This window comes from Rhinopithecus bieti, unplaced genomic scaffold (assembly GCF_001698545.2).
Source record: "Rhinopithecus bieti isolate Rb0 unplaced genomic scaffold, ASM169854v2 scaffold_3764, whole genome shotgun sequence".
Lineage (NCBI taxonomy): Eukaryota > Metazoa > Chordata > Mammalia > Primates > Cercopithecidae > Rhinopithecus > Rhinopithecus bieti.
Window position 1 is genome coordinate 520,447 of NW_016804367.1, and position 22,150 is coordinate 542,596.

Here is a 22,150-nt window from a genome sequence, read left to right on the forward strand (position 1 = left end):
TTTGAGATGGAGTCTTACTCTGTTGCCCAGGCGGGAGTACAGTGGTACCACCTTGGCTCACTGCAATCTCCACCTGCTGGGTTCAAGCAATTCTCCTGCCTCAGCCTCCCAAGTAGCTGAGACTACAGGTATGCACCACCATGCCCAGCTAATTTTTTTATTTTTTATTTTTTATTTTTGTATTTTTAGTAGAGATGGGGTCTCACCATGCTGGGCAGGCTGGTCTCGAACTCCTGACCTCGTGATCCACCTGCCTCGGCCTCCCAAAGTGCTGGGATTACAGGCATGAGCCACTGCTCTCAGCCTCCATTTTCAATACTTACTAGCAATGCAGTTCCCTGCTAGTCCCCAGCCTATTTCCACTGTTTTGACTCCATTTGTAAAAGGGAATATCTACCACATGAGGTTTGTCTCATCCCCCAGCCTGTGGAATATTTCCCAGCTGTCATGATTCTGTACAGCTAAGACTGTTTCTTGCCTGCAACCGTGCTTAAAAGGGCTTCCTGAACAAGGAAGCGTGCGGAACTACATGTCTGCACATAGTAGTTACTCAAGAAATTATTTTTGCCTTGAGTTGAAGTTGGTAACTGCATGGGGCAGTTATCCAGAGCAAGGACATGGAGCCAGACAATCTGAGAGCCAAGAAAATGATAGCAGTGTGGATGGTGGCCAACAGTATGAAGACACAAGACCAGAACTTTCACCCCAGTAGGCTTCTAGGGTTTTTCTGTAGCATAAGCAAATGTTGGCTGTATTTAAAGACCCATGATCTGGGAAGCTAGGGAGCGGCCAGGATTATAAGAGTTAATATCTACAAAGTGCTTGCCATGCCATTTTGTGAACGATAATAATTACTTTCCTTACTACTCCTCTTTCATTTGCTTCAGCATGAATTTATTAAGCACCTCAGCTATATCAAGACCTGCTCTACTCAGTAGAGATTCAGAGAAGATATAATGGAAGAAAGACATGGAAGCAACCAACTAAAATTCAAATACAGCAGACTTTCTAACAAATGAAAGTACAGTACAGTAATAGCACATTGAGGCAATACAAAAATGTTAATTCTGATTTAAGAAATCTGAGATAATTTCAAAGAAAACATAGCATTCATCCAGAATCTTGAAGGACATATAGGATCTTGATTTGTTTGAGATTTTGACTTATCTTGATCTTGATAGAGGAGGAAAGAATATTCAGGTAGCGGGGAAAGCATAGAGGTGAAAGAGTGCAGAGCCTATTTGCAGACTGGTGAATAGTCCAATGTGGCAGACTCTGGGGCATGGGGATAAGAGGAGAGTGTGAAGTGATGCAGTGGAAGATGAGGGTGGGAAGGACATTGGAGCCAGATCCTTGAAGGTTTTCTGTTAACCAGAAAGACTCAGCATTTGTTGGGTCTTTTAGGGTTCAGAAGGCTGGGCTCAAATAGGCAATATGTTGGCAACAAATCATGGAAACAATTAAGGGGAACAAGATAAAATTTATTCTTCTCCTGCCTTGACCTTTATTCAATCCAGTATCTGGAGGTATTTGTAACCTCTAACTTTCCAGCCTTCTCTTGCTTTGTATCTTCTTTCTTGGGCCATGAGGCTATTTCCAAATTTTCTTAACCTGAAGTTCACCTGATTCCTAGGCTCTGGCGTCTCTTTGAATGAAGCTTATATCTCCCACCAAAAATCTGCTTTTGGTTGGGTGTGGGGTGGAAAGGAACCAGGTGGTGGACTGGGATTGTAACCCAGATACATGTTTTGCTAATGTGTGCCAGTGCTCTGGCCCAGAGGGCCAGTTTCAGTAGTTTCTGGTGATGGTACATGGCTTTAACAGTGCCAGCCAATTCAGCAAACTCCTTCACACCTTTTATTTTGTTTAATTATCCTACCAACCCTGAGAATACAGATGCAATTATCATCAACCCCATTTTACAGAATGTGAGACTGAAGCATGTGCTAGTGGCTGAGGCTGGCTTGGGACTCTCGTCTTCTGAAGCAGGCTAAGGATTGACTGTAGAGGGAAGGATTATCTAAGGAGTGACAGGAGGGCAATCCTAATTACCTGAGATTTTAGGGAAGAAGTTGTTCCTTGAAGCTTGGGGCTTAAATGCAACAAAGGGATCTTTTATAAGAGAAAGTCCCTGTCATGTTGAATTGTGGATGAAGGTAGAAGGGCTCTGAGATCCAAAATGAAGGTCCTAGATGAGCAGAGGGCAAAACCACGGAGTGAAAGCAGTGGGGAAGTCCTTCCTTTCATTACTTCCCCCCTAAATCCTCCAGCACGTGACTTCCCTGCTTCAGCACCTTCGTTGTCTCCCCACTGCCCATAGAAAACAGTGCAATGTCATTAACAGGGCACTGAGAGACACATACAGGCTACCTCCAAGAGACATTTCCATTTTTATCTCTTAGATGCTCTGAGTTTTTCACTTGGTACTTGCATATATGATGCGTTTTACCATGTCTGTGCCTTTGCTCATGCTCTTTCCTCTGAGGAAAATGCCCTTTCCCCTTGGTTCCTACTTGTTCATTTATTTATGCACATATTCACTTAGTCAACGAGTGAATAAAGTACCTACTATATGCCAAGTGCTGGTCTGGGCACTGGGAATACAATAGAAAACATCATGAAATATCAAGAATCTCTGCTTTCATGGGGGAAGGTGGAAAGTATTAAACAATCACACAAATATATAAGGACAAACTCTAATCACGGCAAAGAAAAAATAAATGGTACAATAAGATATGTGCCACAAAGTCCTAGATATGATGGGATATCAAGGAGGGCTTTTCTGAGGTGGGATATTTAAGTTGACCCTTAAGACCTCTGATACCATCAGGACAGTTCAGGGGCAGACTATTCTATAAACTGACTCAAGAGGCTGGTTGGAGTATTGGAAGTCACAGACCCAGTGAGAAGGTGGGTTGCACTAAAATAGGAATCTTTCCTTCCCTCCTGGCCTCCGCAGCAATTCCCAAAATAGGAAGCAAAGAGAATTGTGTTTGTGTTCGAAGCTGAAATTATTCTTGTTTCCCTCTTCCCTCCATGCTACCCCTGCCGATATGTTTCTCACCCATCTCAGTATTCATTTTAGAGTCATAAAGAGCCTAACATGAGCATCTCCCATGTGCCAAACATGTGCTAGGCACTTGATGTACATCTTCACATTAAATTCTTACAGCAATGTGCTGAGGTCAGTATTACAGTTCTAATTGCATAAATGGGGAGACTGAGGCTCAGTAAGTTTAAGAGATTTCCCAGTTTTACACAGGTAGTTGCAGAGCTGAGATTCCAGGTCAGCCAGTCACACCCACTTGTCCTAGCACTGCTCTCTGGGGCATGCAGAGCATATCTGCTTCCTTGCCCCCTCAGCCCCTCAGTTTGAAGATAGTAACATGGCCTATCTCCAAGTCATCTCTTCTCCAGGCCAAGCTCCCCAGTCATAGGCTTTTATCCCAAGGATGTCAGGTTTAGAGCCTTTTTACCCCTAGTTGTTCTTCTTTCACTGGGCTCTTGTTTTTTCCTTTGGAGAGCAAATCTAGGCATGCTACTCCAACAAGTAGATTCCTCCCCCAACTCCCACTGAACTGCATCTAAATGCCAATACCTCACTAGGGTTAATAAAGCCCTGTATGACTGGCCTCTGTCTGCCTCTCCAGTCTTACATTTTAACATTTACCCAACCACTATCTCCTCTACCACCCCTCACCCTAACACTCTGCACTCTGAACTTTCTGATGTCCTCCATTCTTTCTAACTGCTCTTCCTAACATATCTATTCCTGTGCCTTTAGTAAACTGACTCCTATTTATGAGAGATTAAATCTTCATAAGAAAAGTCTGCTCTGATCATGTGGGTTATGGTGAATGTTCTTCATCTATGCTCACATGACCCCCATGTTTTTTAGGTCCTAGCTCTTGGCGTGCTGGATTGTGACTGTCATCTTATATATGACTCCCCCATTGTGAGCTACTTAAAAGCAGAAAAATAGGTTTGACTTTACTTTCATTACATTCCCAATGGCATATATTACGTGTTCAGTGAAAACAGAGGGCAAGAAGGAAGAAAGAAGGGAGGGAGGGAGAGAGAAAGGCTCAAAAAAACACATGGCTCTTGGAGGGCTCACAGTCTTATTGACACATCTTGGGAGAAGGAAACTAACTATCCTAATGACATGTGTGCGCGCACACACACACACACACACACACCTTTTGTCCCACCATCCCTTTCTCTTATATTCCTGGTAACAATTCTGATAAGCAGATATTCCCATTCTACAGATGCCAAAACTAAGGCCTAGCAGAGGTCCCTTAATTCAGAGATGAAATAAATAGACCTGAAATTCGAGTGATATCAACATTCACTTGTTCAATTATTCGTCCATGCATTATACATTCTTTGGTACCCCTTCTGTTCCATATATTTTGTTGGCCACTGGGAAACAGGGGAATGAGTTTTATTCCTGACCTAGAGAAAGTCTAAAGGAGGACAAGGAGAAGTGAAGCAATGCAGTACAATAGTCATAGCCAAGTAGAAATGTGTGCAAGGTGCTGTGTGAGCAGTAAGGAAGGGGCAGGAAGCTTTTCCTAAGTAGGAGGCATTAGAGTTGGGTTTTGAGGGGAAAATGGTAACTTGTCAGGCAGACAAAAAAAGTGAGGTACATTCTAAACAGAGGCCTTGGGAAAAGGAGAAGGAGAGAATCAGGAAAGGTGATAGGTAAGGACTTGCACCTTTAAATCACTAGAGTACTCAGTCTGCCCCAGCTGACCTTTCCCCTGGTGTTGGAGTCTAGCCAACCTTGGAGTGTGCATTGGCCTCCAGCTAGGGCTGGCTTACTTAGCAGGGGATGTTGGTTAATTCTTTGGCACTGTGTTCCAGCCTACTGAGCAGTGTTAGACATAACAGAGGGAACCAGAAGTGATAGATGGTGATGGGAAATCAAAATTGCTTCTTAGAGTTTGCTTTCTGACTGTGCCTACTGCAAAACACTATTAGAAGGAAGAAAATCTTTGCTCTATGAATAAATAAACATGTAGAGAATAGTTAGATGTATTAGAAAACCAAGCCACTTCTAGAATCTTGGGAAGTCTGATGCCAGAAGAGTTGGTCAAGGAGTAAGAATGTTTTCTATCAAATTGTCCTGGTATGTTTGGTGCAACGCAATGGAATGAAAAGGTCCTGGGCTGGGACTATGAGACCTAGGTTTGCATTCTATCTCTCAAACTCATCAGGTCAATTCTGATGCCACTTAGGCAATATGGATGCCAAAAAGGCTAATGTGATCAAAGTCCGTGTCAATAGAAGTCTAATTATAAAACAAGGAGGGATATATTTATTAGTCAGTGTTCTCCAGAGATACAGAACCAATAAGATGTGTGTGTATATGCTATAAAGAACTGAGTCATGCAATTATGAAGACTGACAAGTTCAAAGATCTGCAGTCAGCAAGCTGGAGTCCCAGGAGAGCCAATGGTGTAGTTTATTTTGTTTGTTTATTTGGAGGAATCACAGTAGCCAATTGTAATAACTACTGTAAAGTTACTATAATCAAGACAGTGTGGTATTGACAAAGACATATACATTTCAATCAATAGAGCAGAGTAGAGAGTTCTACCCACACAAATATGGTCAATTGATTTTGAACGAAGATGCAAAGGCAATTCAATGAAGAAAGGATTATGTTTTCAACAGATGGTGCTGGAACAATTGGACTTCAAATAAATCAAATCATATAGCATGTGCTCTTCTAGGTCTGATTGCTTCCTCAACTTGTTGTTTTTTAGATTCATCCAGATTGTTGCATGTATCAATAGTTTATTCCTTTTTAGTTTTCTTTAGCATTCCATTGCTCATAATATGCCATAATTTGTTTATCCATTATATTTTATTCATTAAATTTTAGATTCAGGGGCACATGTGCAGGTTTTGTTACATGGATATATTGTGTAATGGTGAGGTTTGGGCTTCTAGTGTACCCATCACCCATAGAGTTAATGTTGTCCCCAACAGGTAATTTTTTAACCTTCCCCCTCCTCCCACTCTCCCAGTTTTTGGAGTCCCTACTGTCTGTTATTTTCATCTTTATATCCATATGTATCCATTGTTTAGCTCCCATTTGTAAGTGAAAACATGTGGTACTTAACTTTCTGTTTCAGAGTTATTTCTCTTGGGATAATGGTCTCCAGATCCATCCATGCTGCTGCAAAGGACATGATATCATTCTTTTTATGGCTGCATAGTATTTCATGGTGTATATATGCCACATTTTCTTTATCCAGTCAACCACTGATGGACACTTAGGCTGATTCCATGACTTTGCAATTGTGAATTGTGCCATGATAAAAATACAAGTGCATGTGTCTTTTTGAAACAATGATTTCTTTTCTTTTGGGTAGATGCCCAGTAGTGGCATTGCTAGGTCAAATGGTAGTTCTATTTTTAGTTCTTTGAGAAATCTCCATACTGTTTTTCATAGATGTTATACTACTTTACATTTCCATCAACATATCTCTTTCTTCACATCCACACTAATATTTGTTGTTGTTTTGCTTTTTAATGATAGCCATTCTTACTGGTGTAAGATGATATTTCAATGTGGTTTTAATTTGCATTTCTCTGATTATTAGTGACATTGAGCATTTTTTCATATGTTTGTTGGCCACTCGTATGTCTTCTTTTGAGAAATATCTGCTCACATCCTTTGTCCACTTTTTAATGGGATTGTTTCTTTTTTTTTCTTGTTGAATTGTTGGAGTTAATTGTAGATTCTGGATGTTAGTCCTTTGTCAGAGACATACTTTGCAAATATTTTCTCCCATTCTGTAGCTTGTCCATTTACCCTATTATTTCTTTAGCTGTGCAGAAACTTTATCATTTATTAAGTCCCCTAATGGTATAGCTCTAATCTGAGTTCAAAGGCCTGAGAACTAGGTAGAGCCAACTATAGTTCCAGTCCAAAGGTTGACAGGCTCAAGACCTAGGAAGAACTGATATTTCAGTTGGAGTTTGAAGGCAGGGAAAAAGCTGATTTCCCAGTTCAAAAGGAGGGAGGTAAGAAGAGCTACCTCTTATTCAGGGAATAATATCCTCTTATTTAGTCTTTTGTTGTATTCAGACCTTCAGCTGATTGGATGAGGCCAACCCACATTACGGAGGGCAATCTGCTTTACTCAACAGTAAAGCAGAATTTAACATTTATCAATTTAAGTGTTAAACTCATCCATAAATGCCCTCCCAGAAACACCCAAAATAATGTTTGATCCAATACTTGTGTACCTCTTGGCCAGTCAAGTTGACGCATACAATTAACCATCACAAGGAGTGATGATGCCTCTGTATTCTATACCAGTTATAGATCTCTGGGGAACCCAACATTCAGTTCAGATCTTCAAACCTTAAATAAGAGTGTTTTCTAAGGAAGTCCCAGGGCCCAGACGGTACTCAGAACTATAGCACTGGAGTCAAAAGAGCCTGAGGATAAAAAATAGAAAACCCAGAGAAAAGACCTTATCCTTGTTCCATGTAGTTTCTTATTTCATTTTTTCCACCTGTAAAGTAGAAATAATAATTGTGCTTACTTAGAAGGGAAGTTAGGAATGTTGAATTAGATAATCAGCATGAAAGCACACAACACAATGCAGAAGGCAGCAGAATGGCTTTGTGTGGCTACATGAGGGAAAACTATGATTGGAGAGCAGAGCTAAAGAGCCCATTTTAGGCTGAATAGAAGAACCACTTGAACCAAGAGTGGGGTTAGTATCAGCTTCTTTTGGTGGCAAGATCCCCATCACTGGACGTGTGTGAGCAAAAGCTGAACCACCTATTGGCAAGAACACTTTAAAGAGACCAGAAACACCATACATTGGTGGATGGGCTAAAGCCTATTAAAAGTCTTGCAACGAACTCCTTATAAATAAAAGTTCTTCCCCTTCTGGAGCTTGTTTTTCCTCCAATGTCAAATGCAAACACTGGACTAGAAGATTTCTAGGGGCTCTTGTAAGTCTAGCATTCCTTGGTTCACACTTTGCAACTTACACGAGAACTACTGCTATTGTCCCCAAACTGGCCTCTCAGCCTTCAACCTGTATCTGTATCCCCCACAAATCCACCCCTTAAATCCATTCCCAACTCCATGCTACAGCCGGAGTGACCTTCTTGGCATATGACTCTGGCCACTTCCTGACCCTGCTTAACACTCTTGATGCTACCTTATTGCCCTCAGGATAAATGCCAACCTCTCCAGCCTTTCTCAGAGAAGGGCTGCTTTAGATTGGCTTTCAAGGCCCTTCAGAATCTGGCCTAATGACCCCTTTTATCACTCCTTTTCATGCACCCAACATTTTAGCCACAATTAAGTACTGGTTATTCCCCAAAACATAACAGATTCTTTCATACTTCCATACCTTTTGTTCTGTCTTATTTTCCAGAATGCTTTATCTCCTTATCTGCTTCCTTATCCTTCAAAATCTATTTTGAATATTGTCATCTCTAGGAAGCCCTCACTGACCACCCAGGCTGGTTTAGGAGAAAACTCTCTGTACCAGCCTCTTTCACACAGCAGCAGAGTTGTCCTTCTTCAATATTTCATGAAGCTTTGAGGGCAAAGACAAGCATCCAGTCCATTGTATATATTTTTAATACTTGTTTCCTAATTGAATGAAAATATATTTCCATGATGCAGGCTAGCTTCCTCACTCCAGGATGTGGAATACAGTGACTTTGTGGGATTGCCATTATGACAAATCATTTCCTTTGCTTGCCAGTCAATATATGTTTATTCAATAAAAACACATGAAAAAATAGACTTATAATGCTCAAAAACTATCATCATTGCTATATTGATGTATTTCTTTCCAGGCTGTTTTTTGCATGCATATTATAAAGAAGATGTCAAATATCTAATATTTTTCTTACTCTTTTTTCTCTTAATAGTACAGTATTAGAATTTTCCGTGTTAATATATAGTTTTCGTAACCATTGTTTTAATGACTAAATAATAGTTCATCAAGTAAATAAGTAAGTAAATAACTTTTTGGTTGAACATTTAAGTTCATATTTTTTCACCATTATAAAAAGTCAATGACAGGCATCTTTGTGCATAAAGCATTTCTCTGTGTTTAGGATTTGTGTCTGAGGATCAGTGTCTGGCTGTTTTTATCTTGTGAAAATCAGGGCCTTTATCTAGCATCTGCCTGTGTTTTCTCCCCCAAACCTCCCAGACCAAAAAAGCAAAAACTGGCATCAGTGCCCTAAGAGTCACTTAGTGCAATGTTTCATATATGGCTCCCAATTAAGGCAATATGCCCCTTTTCAAATATGGCCATAAATATTTTGCTTCGGTGAAGTAGATGCCACGGAGATAATATTGATTGCAAATTACAGCCTTTGTAATTAACTAATTTACGCAGCTGGAAGATGGAGCTGGTGAAATCATTTGCTTCTGAAAGAGAATGGTGGCCTTTCCCGATTTGACTATCAGATATGAATTTGACCTAATCTCAGGAATGTTTCTAGTGAGACTGCAGACTCTCAGGTGCTTAAGAAGTCACTGAGGCTCTGGACAAACAGGAATGTATTAGCTTTTTGCCTACTGACTACACAGCCTTCACCATTCACCCAAAATGGATCTGCATCTCCTAGGTGCATCTGCAAGCACACAAAAACACACACTGGGAAGGATATGAGCTGAGGTTAGCCGTAGGTGCTGCACTCTCTGTTCCTGACATATCAGGACGTGTAGGAGGGAGGCCAAAGCTGCAGCACCAGGCTGGGCTTCCAGTCCTGTTGCTACTGTGGAAGCTGGCTCCAGACAGGCGGGGGCAGCAAAGAGCCAGCCTGTATGGTCAGCTGGGATTCTAGTTGACCAAAGCTGTTGGGAGAACTCAAGCTCATCAGTGTGGCAAGTTAGATAACTTGATCTGGACACATGCACAAATGGAATAGGGGTCCAGATACCCAGAGGATTAATATTAATAAACTAAACCATTTTGCTTAAGCAGCAAGACTCAGTTTATATATTCAATGATATAAAATTATTTTATTGAATCCTCTCCCTAAGCACACCCATTTGATAAATAAAGAAACTGAAGTTCAGGCTAGTTAAATAATTTTTTCCCAAGTTCACACTTGGACCTTAAATGCCAAAGCTAGTGATTAAACAGGTCTTCGACTCCATGGAGTGACTGGATTGTGTTACATTCTTTGCATCCACTATCTCATTTGATTCTGGAGGCTAGTCTAGTCAAACAAGTACCTTTTTAAGTGGACTGGCTGAGACCTAAACTTAACAGAATACCACTACTCCCGTGATAAAGGATCTTTAGGGGCAGGAAATAGCAACATTCAAAATGTCATACGTGGGGAGAGGGGTGGGCACTCGTCTCTGGCTTTCATAAAGCACTTGGGCAAACACCCTTCCTAATCTTTTTTCCCAATTTTTGTTCCTTGTGCTCAGACTCTTCTCAAGTATTTGCAGTTCCTAGAATGGACTAAGTTCTATCTCATTTCCAGGCTTTTGCACATGTTGGTCTCTCAGTCTTCAATGACTTCCTCCACACTTGTTGGTCTAGTTAATTCCTATTCATCCTGACCACCTTCGAGGGCATTCTCTGAGCCCCTCCTTGCCTAGACAGATGTAGGCATATCTTCTGTGCTTTCGCAGTGGATTGCACAAACCTCTATCATAGCACGTATCATACTACTGCATATTATAATATCTTTTTCCTTCATTAGATTGTGAATGCCTTACAGACAGAACCATATCTCGTTCATCTCTCTGCTGGGCACATAGTTGGTGTTCAAATATTTGTTGAATGACTGTATGTATGTATGAAGAAGCATCTTTCAAGAATCTTACAAGAGTTCAGAGGGTACCAAAGGTTTCTTATTGACTATAGGGACTAGTTACCATAATCCTTGAGGGAAATGAGAGCTGACCCTTAAACCTAGAGGATACAGGCTGGCATTTCCTTCCTCTCTTTAGAAACATGATAAGTTTCTTGCCTGTGTAGTTATCTGGTTAAAAAGTATTTCAAATTCTTATTTTACCTCATGCAACATATACCTATTCCTTATCTTATTCCTACAAATACCTGAATGTAGAGGCCAGGCCCCACCACAGTTCTGTTTGAGTTACTTTTTACATTGACTTGGCAAAGCAAAATCTGGCTGTTCTGCCATAAAAGGATGATCTCAGATATGATCAAGAGACTTCAAATTGTGTCTGCCCATCCAAAAAGCGGCAGTGCAACTATTTCAAAGGTTACCTTTAGTCCTCAACTTGTACACAATCTTCTCCCCACCTAACCACTGACATAACCATTTAACTGTGTTCTATATGGTGAAATCCATAATCAACAGAACTGGTGACATCTCTCTCTAGCTCTCTGTCTCTGTCTGTCTGTCTGTCTGTCTGTCTCTCTCTCTCTCTACACACACACACACACACACACACACACACACACACACACACACAAACAGTTCCTCAATAAGTGGCCAAAATCTGCCCATGTTTTATTTAGTTTGAGCAGCTAATGCCAGAACAAAGGTAATGAAATATATTAATTACATTAGAGATATTTTAGAGAACAAAGATTTGCTTTCAGAAAGAAAGAGCACATCTGACTGAGCTAAGTTGATAGCAACATGCAGATAATTAACAGCTAATAACATTAGCGTTGTAATCAAAACTGCCTTGAACTCTTAACCCATCTGCCTTTCTGATTTTGAGATCCATACAGTGAAGAACAAGATGATCTTTCTCTTTTTCTTTCTCTTTCTTGATTTGCCTGGATGTTTTTACTATATTCTCTCCCAGATAAATATTACTAACTGCTATCATTCACTTTCTACCTACTGTGTGCCAGGTGCTCTATAGATACTGAGTATATGAAGAATATATTATGCACTCAACCCTTGAGGAATTAAACATAGTTTACTTCTCTCAAAGAACTTATCTGGTAGGAATTATGACACCTATTTTTATAGATGAAGAAACTGAGTGAAGTCACTTGTTGAAAGTTACCAAGCTGGTTAACTAAGTACAGATTCAAAATTAGTTCCTACTGACTCCTGTTCTTTCCATCATACCACAGTGTTCTACAAATGGCCATTATTGCTATTACCTTGGTAATTTACTCACGCTGGTTGACTTTCTGATATTCAACTCACTATTCTGTTTAACAGTGAAGGAAAACATGAAAGGGAAACTATAACTAAGCGTGAGGTCAAGTACCCTACCTGGTTGTTTGAAAAATTCACCATTATTGTTAAAATAATCAGTCCCTGGAGTCCCAACAAAAGATGAGCAAATGATCTGAACAGACATTTTTTAAAAGACATGCAAATGACCAAAAAATATATGGAAAATGCTGAATGTCATTAATCATTAAGGAAATTCAAATGAAAACCACAATGAGGTATCATCTCACCCATGAGGATGGCTATCATTGAGAAGACAAAAACAATAAATGCTGGCAAGGATATGGAGAAAATGGAACTCTTATACACTGTTGATGGGAATGGAAACTAGTACAGCCACTGTGGAGAACAGTATGGAGGTTCCTCCAACAAGTACAAATAGAACTACTATATGATCCAGCAATCCCTCTACTGGGCATTTAACCAAAGGAAAGGAAATAAGTATATCAAAAAGACATCTGCACCACCATGTTTATTGCAGAATTGTTAACAGCCAAGATGTAGAATTGATCTAGGTGCCCAACAACAGATGTATGGATAAAGAAAATGTGGTGTGTATACACAATGGAATACTATTCAATCATAAAAAGACTGACATCCTGTCATTTATGGCAACATGGAAGAAGCTGGAGGACATTCTGTAAAGTGAAATAAGCCAGGAACAGAAAGTTAAACACCATGTGTTCTCACTCATATGTGGATGCTAAAAATAAATAAATAAATAAAAGTTGATCTCATACATAGGGAGAGATTTGCTAAAGGATGCAAGATTACAGGTAGATAGGAGGAATAAATTCTAGGCCTTTATGCCACTGCAGGATGACTATAGTTAACAATAATAGTTATATAATTTCAGCTAGAACAATGATATTGAATGTTCCCAGCACAAAGAAATAAGTGTTGAGATGATAGACATGCTAATTACCATGATCTAATCACTATATATATCAAAATATCACTGTTTCCCATAAATATGTACAATTATTATATGTCAATAAAAATATGTTTTTTAGAAGTAGCAAATGAGCAGAACTCACTGATGGGAAAATCAAGCAGGAAGCTCTTAAATGTTGATGTTAGCAAGTAAATTACACCAATGAGGTGTAAACTCTTGGCTGAAGATCAACAGAAGAGCAAAGAGATTCAAGGTCCCAAGGAGGAGGTTGACAGGGAACTAGGGACAATCAGTCTCTGGCTAAAACTGCTAGACAGCAATATTGCTGAAGGTGTTGCTAAAATAACATCATGACAGGATTTTGCTAGGGGATTCAAAAATACCCAAATCTAACCTCATCTCAGCCAATTCTCCCTGGCAACTCCTTGAGGCAAATATATTCACAGGAGAGGAGAAGTTAGTTATTATTATTATTACCTAGGATTTTGGATCCAAATCCCAATGCATAACATGACTCAGCTGAGCTAAACTAAAATGAAGGTCCTTTTCTCTCAAACTAGTGAGGCTCAAATGGTCTAGAAACAATACATCTCCTCAGTCCTCTCTTGTTTTCCCCAGTGCCCTCGCCTGAGCCTTGATTTGAAATAAAAAAAAAAAAAAAAAAAAAAAAAAGCTACCCAAAATGTCTCCATCAGAGCCAGAAAAAAAGGAGCAAAGAAGTCTACACAGGAAGAATAGTAAGTCTAGTACTAGGATCCACCTTACCCAATTCTGCTCCGTCACCAGTTATTCCTTTCCACCAAGGCTTCAAGGAAGGGAAATACACAAAGTCTGACCCATGAGAAACAAAGCAGCATCTCATTCTTAGCTGGAACTTTGAGTTCAAACCCTAGTGCAGAGAGCCCTGGTGGCCAGGTTGTAGATATAGTAAACAATAAATGAGATAATACATGAGGCTTCTATCATCAAGCCTAGCCTCCCTTTACATGAGGTCAGCCCCCTCCTGGGAGGCTAGAATCACTTCTCTCTTCTCTCGAACCTCAGCCAAGAGTCCAGACCTCCCTAATGCCATGTGCTTACAAATCTGGACATCTAAGAACAACCTGCTTGATTTTCTCATGAACAGAAGGTTTTTTGTTTTGTTTTTCTGCCAGTTCATCTCACAAGCCTGCCTGTGTTTCTCTAAAATAATATGACACTATTTCTTCTTCATATATCGAATTCATATCCCTCAGTAGATATTACTGTCTTTTAGAAGCTTCCTAATCCACTCCCTCTGACTACCTCACTTTGCCTCCAGTCTGGATTAGGTGCCTCTTTTGTGTTTCGACAGCCCCCTTGACTTCCATCTCTCAAAGCACTTATCACTCCATATTATTTTTTAGTTTACTTGAATGTTTCTCTCCCAGAAATGAAATCCTTAAAGGTTGGGAATGTATTTGATTCATCGCTGTTTCCCCAGTGTTTAGCCCAGGATTTGGCACAGAGCAGACTCTAGAGAGTGTTTGATGGATAAATAAGTTAAGAAATTACTGAGTTTGTCTAGGCCAGCGCAGTGTTGTCTAGGAGCAGGTAGGGGAAATAGGAATATCTGATCTAGAGTCCTTATTGTAAATTAAGAAGCTCCGAATCTACTTCCTCCTTCTGTTCTTCATGACCCATAGCCCTCAAAATGACTATTCACCTAAAATCATACTCATCCTCTCCCCCATCACATAGGATGAATTCCCTTTGCTAAGACCAGATATTCTGAATCCAGCTTTGTAGTTTTCACTGGACAACTTTCAGCCTTGAGAAATGCCCTTCTTGGCCTGACTCATCCCTGGGAACTTCTGTCTATTTTGATGCCCACAATGGCAATTCCCCACCTATAAGATCCCAGCCACACAACAGACCCACACCTATTATCTGTCTTAACTTCAGGTAGTGGCCTGTCATCATGTTTCCTGGCTATGCTGCCCTGACTTCTGGATGAACCTTCCTGAGTTTGCCTTTCTTCCTGAACTTCCAAGTTACCTCTCACAGTTACCTAATCCCTGTGTAAGACCTTGTTGAACAGTTCCTTATCTTTCATCTCAGACCCTCTTGATGCCTGCCTCTTGGGCTGTGATCAGAGATAGCCATGCCCTGGACACTGCTGTGTCAACCCCTCTAGCAGGAGGCTCTAAAATCAGATCCCACCCACTCCCTAAATACCCTATCTGGTGCAACATAATGTGTTCTTCCTAGATACACACCCAAAAGCCACTCTAATGGAGAGGGTTGAACCTCACAGAATACAGAGTGGGCAAGACAGAGCAGAATCAAGAAGACAGACACACATAACTAGGAAACAGGGATCCCAGAATAGATATCAGAGAAGAAGGGGACTTAAAAAAATACTAGATGAAATTTTAGATCAAATTTTCAAGAGCAAGATGTACCAATCCAAGTTGTTCATTGAGTTTGAAATAAACCTGGAAAGGTAAAGTGAGAATCAGATCTCTGAGACCTTAATTATCAGACCAGAACATTTGAATTTGAAACAGCTAAAAATAGGAAGCCACTGTAAATGCTTGAACAAAGCTGTCCAGGAACATACAGAAGGCACAAAATTGGGATTCAGGAGGCTTGAGTCTGAGGTCCTGGCTTTCTCACTAGAGGTCTATGTGACTATGGGCAGTTCTCCTCCCCAATCTGCTCCAGATAAACTATGTACCAATGTTGAATGGTCTTAGCAGTTCTTCCAGGCCCTCAGACTCCATGACACACATGCGTTTGACCTGAAGAACTTGAGTTTCTCTCCATCTAGCATACACCACCCCCCACCCCACGCACTACCTCGCACTCCCAATCTGCTGAGAATCAGAGCCCCAGGGGAACACCTATTGTGTCCCATCTGTTGGCGACAGAGCCGGAGAGAGGAATGCTGTGCCACATGTGCTCCTGTTTATTCCTGATACTTTCCAGAGAACTAGAGATGGGGGAAAAGGGGAGGGAGGAAAAGACCTCCACGCAGGATCAGTTACAAGCATTGTTATCCCACTCCATATGTAGACACTGGACAAGCACAGCAGACAATCAGCATGTGGGAAAACCTGGGCCTTTTACCAACTAGCATCGTCCAAAGGTCAAATCTGAGACTTGGAATTTAAAAGGGAAACAAATAAACGAGCAAGGAGCTCTGAACTGGTTGCCTCAGATGAGAGAACATGAGAAGACCGCATCCCTGCCCTTTGTGCTAGTCAGTGTAGGCTGGGGTAGGCCACTGGTACAGAAAAACTCCCAAATCTCAGTAGCTCATCACAGTAAAGTTCATTTATTTGTTGAACACTAATAAATTTTGCCAAAGCTGAAATTTTGAATAAAATAAAAATAGCTTCCATTTGCTGAGTACCTATTTATGCACAGGACTATGCTATACACTTTGCATAAATTAGTTCCTTTTTACACATGAAGAAGTTGAGATTCAGGGAGGTGAAGTGATTTGAATGAAGTTACACATCTAATAAATGGTAGACTGGGATTGAAACCCAAGATGATCTAGGCCTGAGGCCTGTGTTCTTTCCTTACTCTACACTGCCTCTGAAGGGGACCTTGAAATGGACCTGATCCCTTACGCACTTCAATCAGGCACATCTTGCATAGAAGAGGATGAGGAAAAGAAATCATCTGACAAATGACTTAGGGAATATACATACACACACACACACACACATATACACACACACACACATATATACACACACACACATATATATATATAATTTTTTTTTAAGAAGGAGTCTAGCTCTGTTGCCCAGTCTGGAGTGCAGTGGCACGATCTTGGCTCACTGCAACCTCTGCCTCCTGGGTTCACGCCATTCTCCTGCCTCAGCCTCCCGAGTAGCTGGGACTATAGGCACCCACCACCACACCTGGCTAATTTTTTGTATTTTTAGTAGAGGCAGGGTTTAGTTAGCCAGGATGGTCTCGATCTCCTGACCTCATGATCCGCTTGCCTTGGACTCCCAAAGTGCTGGGATTACAAGTGTGAGCCACCGCGCCCGGCAGAAATATATTTTTACAAAAATAATTTGCATTGTTCTTTCAGTTTGCCCACTGTCAACAGTGGAGGCTACTCAGTGCCCAACTCTCTATTGTGGACTTGTCTCCCCAGATCAGAAGCACCTCAAGCACAGGTGCTGTGTGTCCCCAGGAGCCAGCCTCAAGGTCAGGAGTGTTCTCAAGCATGTTTATTAGTTGGATGAGTGAATGAGTGAATGAGTAGTTTCATTCATTCTTTAACAGAGTTTTGAGGAGTCTTAATATGTGTGGTTGAAATCAGACCACAAAATTTTGAAGGAAAAAGTCTATGCTTTATAGCTCCTTAGATTTCCTGCACTTAATATAGGGCATAGATTAGCTCTTATACCACCCAAAATACCTGAAGAAGTGGACCCTATTCCTCATGCACTCAGAATAAAACTGAGGAGGAAGAAGGAAGTGAATATGAGGAATATTTGAGACAATGAAACAAGGGGACTTACTTACCAACAGGGTGTCAGAAGTAAGGGAAGAAATACACAAAAGAAGCGTAGGAGTACCCGTCTTCGGAAATTACCTCAGATCCCTAGAATAATTTAGAGTTTAAGCAGAGTGTGTAACTGATAGTTCCCCAGACCTGGAGAAATGGAACGGCCTGTAGGTACAAATGAGGTTCCATTTATAATAATCATATGTGATTTGCTGCCTCATTCCTCTACCTGTTAAGGCAGGACTCTAGTCTTCCTCAAGGTCTCATTCAGTTATTTCTAGATGACTTCAAGTGGCATTGTATGTTAGCTCAGAAAGGGTGCTATCCACTTCTACATGATGTCTACCATATTGCTTCTTTCTTGTTCAGCCTATTCTGTGAGGCTTCCTGTTTCTTGCATTTAAGAGTCCCCCAACCTACTCAGGGCTCTCGCTGTCCACCAGGAGAAATCCCATTATCTAGCCAAGCGTGCTGCCTGTTTACAATATCAAGCTGTCAGAACAAGAAATACTATCACAACCAAAGTCACACCTTTTTTCAATCTGTAAATGGGACAAATGTTCATCTCCCTCACTCTGTATTCACAGCTCTGTGGTCTTTTTGGAAATAGCTTCTACCTGCAACTCCTCTCTCCCTGGTGCTCAAACATGGACTCATAGAGCTGATCCAGGAAACTAATCTCAGGGCACACACCCTATTTGTACCCTCCTCCTTCCCTAAAGTAGGGCTATTGCACTTCCCTGCGTGCTAATTTCAGCCCCCATAGATCTTCATGGGAACAAAACCCTGCAAGAAGTCTGTCCCAACAGTCCTCCATAGCCTAGTCTAAAGCTGGGACCCTTCTAGAGGATGAATACAGTGACCGCTCTTTCTCATTCTGGAATCTTATAAAAACACGTCTTAATATTTTTCTCTAGATGCATTCATTAAGCACCTGCTGTGCTCCAGATGTCATAAAAGGAGCTTTCTGTGCAGCTCCTCACTTAGTCCTTACCTCATCTTTATGGTCTAGGTATTACTAGTCCTTCTACGGCTCCAGGGAGGGAAAGTGCCTACCAAGAAAGTGCCAAGCCTTCTCTGGCACGTTCACTTGAGTCTCAGTCTTTGTGCTGACTCTCTGGCCATGGCCTCTCTTGGAAGCCTGTTTCTTGCCCTTCATGATTACCAGACTCAGTATTAATTCTCTCTTTTCCTTTCATGCCTTACACATTAGATCTGACACCTAGCATATCTTTCCAGCTGTGATCTCAGTCTCTCTGGTCAAAAAATTTGATTTTCTCTTCTCTGCTGGCTCATATATAGCTTAGGCCTCCTTTCACTTGGGACTCTCCAAATTTGACCCTGCCTCATGAGGGACATTTAACTGAGCCTGACTTACCAGGGCCCCGGAAGTTAAGTCTGACAGCTTCTTTATATACTACATGGCCTTGGGAAGAATCTTAACATCTCTGTGCTTCAGTTTAGTTGACCAAAAAGCAGGAGTACTAATATCTATCTTGCAGGTTTATTGTGGGAAATAATAAGACAGAATGTTTAAGGTACCTCTAATAATGCCTAACACAGTAAATGTACAGTAAACAAAGTGCTATAAAAGAATAATCTTCCCTTCAATTGTATCTGGTAAGCAGCCAATACCATTACCATTCCATTTTATAGATGTGGAAACTGATGTCAAATAGGTTAAAAGACTTACCCCAGGTCCCAGACCTTGAGAAGGGCAGATCTCAAATATGAAGCAGATCATGGTATTTAATGGCTCACTGTCTCATACTGCTTGGCACAAATCAGTCCCTCTACAAATAGGGCTATGGGCTGCTCCTAAACGAATATATTAATGAATGAATTTTCCTTCTCTTCCCTTTGTGTCATTACCTCAGATGCCAGTGCTCTGCCCCAAGATGTGCCCACTGATTTTCTGTGTCCAGAGGAGATTAAGATGTTGCAGTTTTCTCTACCCCTAAAAGCCCTGCCCAGCCCAGTCTCTGGCTGAGTTCCTTGGCCCAGAACAATACAGGGAGAGATCCTTTCACAACTCGGGGGTTACCAATGGAGCACTCCTGCTGAGCCAGGGCCTCCTGCCAAGCAACTTCCACTGCCCCTCTGATATGCAGATGTGTGCAAGAATCCTGCACATCTGCGTGGGGAACATTAAAAAGCTATAAATTGGCTGGATAAAAGGAAAATGTGAGTGTCAGCTCTATAGGAATGGATGCTTCTCAGGGGCCAAGCAGAGGAGAAGAGCAGATCACACGCTGAGAATAGTTGGCCCAAAGCAGACTGGGGATGGAGAAACAAAACTACACCCCAACTTTCACCTCTCACAGGGAGGCTCATGCAATTTCAGAAGTGTGGATACCACTGGCTAATTTGAATTATTTCTCCACAAATGTCCCCATCTCCCTGAGCCACAATCTCCCTGAACCTTGTGGGAGTTTTATTCTTCTTAATTTGCATCACCTCAGCCCGTTATAAGAAAAGCAAAGCATGGCAGCAAAGCCAATGGTAAGAACCCTGGACTAGGACTGAGACATCTTTCTTCAAATGCATTCATGTAACCAACATGTACAGAGTACCCATGTTTGTGCCAGGTGCAGAGGCACAGAGATGAATCCATCACAGTCAGGATGCTCAAGAAGGTACCACAATCTAATGGGCAGACAGGCAAGGAAATGAACAACTTAGAAGAAAGCACAGAAAACTTCCTGGGAGCACAGGGTTGGTTAAGGTCAAAAGCATGTCACAGAATGCTTCCTAGAGGAGGTAACATCTGAGTGAATCTCGAAGAGATGTGGCAAGTGGCCAAGTGAAGAACTTATGTGTATTAACACAACTGAAGCAATGTTGGATATATGAGAGTAGATGCTCATTCACAAGCACCGATACTTCCACACAGATACGTACGTGCACGCACACACACACACACACACACATACACATATGTGCACACATATACACCTTCTGAGGCAGGTGTAATATTGGTTGGGAATAGTTCATATGGTAACCCTCGCTGTTCATCTTGCTGCAATCCAAATGTCTCCCTTCCCCAGTGGTGCTGTTTCCTGAAAAGCCTTGGCAAGTTTCCTCAGAATCAGCTACTTTGCCACTGTTACTTTAAAAGCTTCTCTTTCTTCTACCAAATGGCAAAGGAAGCCAGAGAAAAATGAATTCACCAGGGCATCTTGTGCTTGCTGTTGCTCTTGGTGTACCCCAGGCTAATCCCTCAAGAGTCCTGTGCTAGAACAAAGAAAGAGCAGGCTTATGGTTGAAGGGAGTGGTAGTTCAGCTCAAGGAAAAGGCTGACTTTGAAGGGATAGGGTCATTGCCTTTGATCCCTGCAGGAATATCTGAGAGCAGAAGAAACAATGCAGAACAAAGATCAATACAGGGGCACTAGAGGTAGGGACTTTGCTCAATGTGAATGGCTATTTTCTCGAGTAAAAGCTGCCTACCAGTGGGATTAGCGGCTTTGAAAAGTGGTGAGCACTCTGTCTCTGCTGGAGTGTGAGGGGAACAGACCACCGCTTATGGGATGAGGAATATGTAGCTGGGCCCCAAACACCAGATAAGAGGTCACATCTTTTTGCCCTGTTCTGCCATCTTCACACGGGAATTGATTTAGTACAGGGCAAATATTCAGGCCTCTAAGAGTCCAAGGATTTGCATTTCCAAGGTTATGAAGAAAGGCATGTAGTAAATGTGTGTATAGGCATCCAAGATGTGAAAGGTGTGATTATTTTCAGAACCTAATCTCATACCTTCCCATCCTTGCTGAACTGAATATTGCAAATATATTCTGATTTGTATTTGGAATGGTGTGTTTCTAAGCAATCATCATTCTGAATACTCATCCCAACCAGGAGATGACCTGAATATTTAATAGAATAAAAGTGTATATATTAGATTACTTATTCAAATGCCTATCTGGCAGTTTGGATAGAATTAAGCAATAGTCCAATCTGGCTGTTGTTTTATGCATAGGATGTCAAAGCTAAACAGCCCTTAGAGAATATTTTCTTATTCTTTCTTTGCACAGAACCTCATCTTGTCCTGTTCACAGATGGGGAAACAGACTGAGAGAGGGGGGCATAGAGCATGAGATGGGAGATCAAGGACCAGTGCTACTATTTAGTGGCTAGGCAAGGTAATATTGTCCCTGTTGGACAAAGGAAGCAACTGAGGTTTGTTATGATGAAGTAACTTTTGCAGAGTCACATAGCTGGTAAATCACAGAGTTTGTCTGCATCCCGGGCCATTATTCTTTTGCACTACCTCACTGAGCCCCTAATATAGCCTGAGAGTGTGTTTCACCTTTCATGCTACCTTCAAACTATCTGGCAGGTACCTCAACTATGAAATCTTGGGAAGTGATATTATTATCCCTGTTCCATAGTTGAGGAAATCCCATGAAATACGGGACTACATTTTAGATTGCCCAAACCAGGGATTCTACCACACAGATATTCTACCTTCCATGCTCTAAATGCTCCACAACATCAAGCAAGAGCACATTGTTCTGCCTTTCCAATAACAAAAGGCAATAACCCAAATTTGCCTTTTGAAATGAACCCAAA

At 41.3% G+C, this 22,150-nt stretch overlaps 1 protein-coding gene across 1 annotated transcript in view; it reads left to right on the forward strand.

Annotated features, from left to right (window-relative positions):
- Positions 1 to 22,150, forward strand: part of AGBL4 (AGBL carboxypeptidase 4) — a 736,988-nt gene that overhangs the window by 417,557 nt on the left and 297,281 nt on the right. The window lies entirely within an intron of this gene.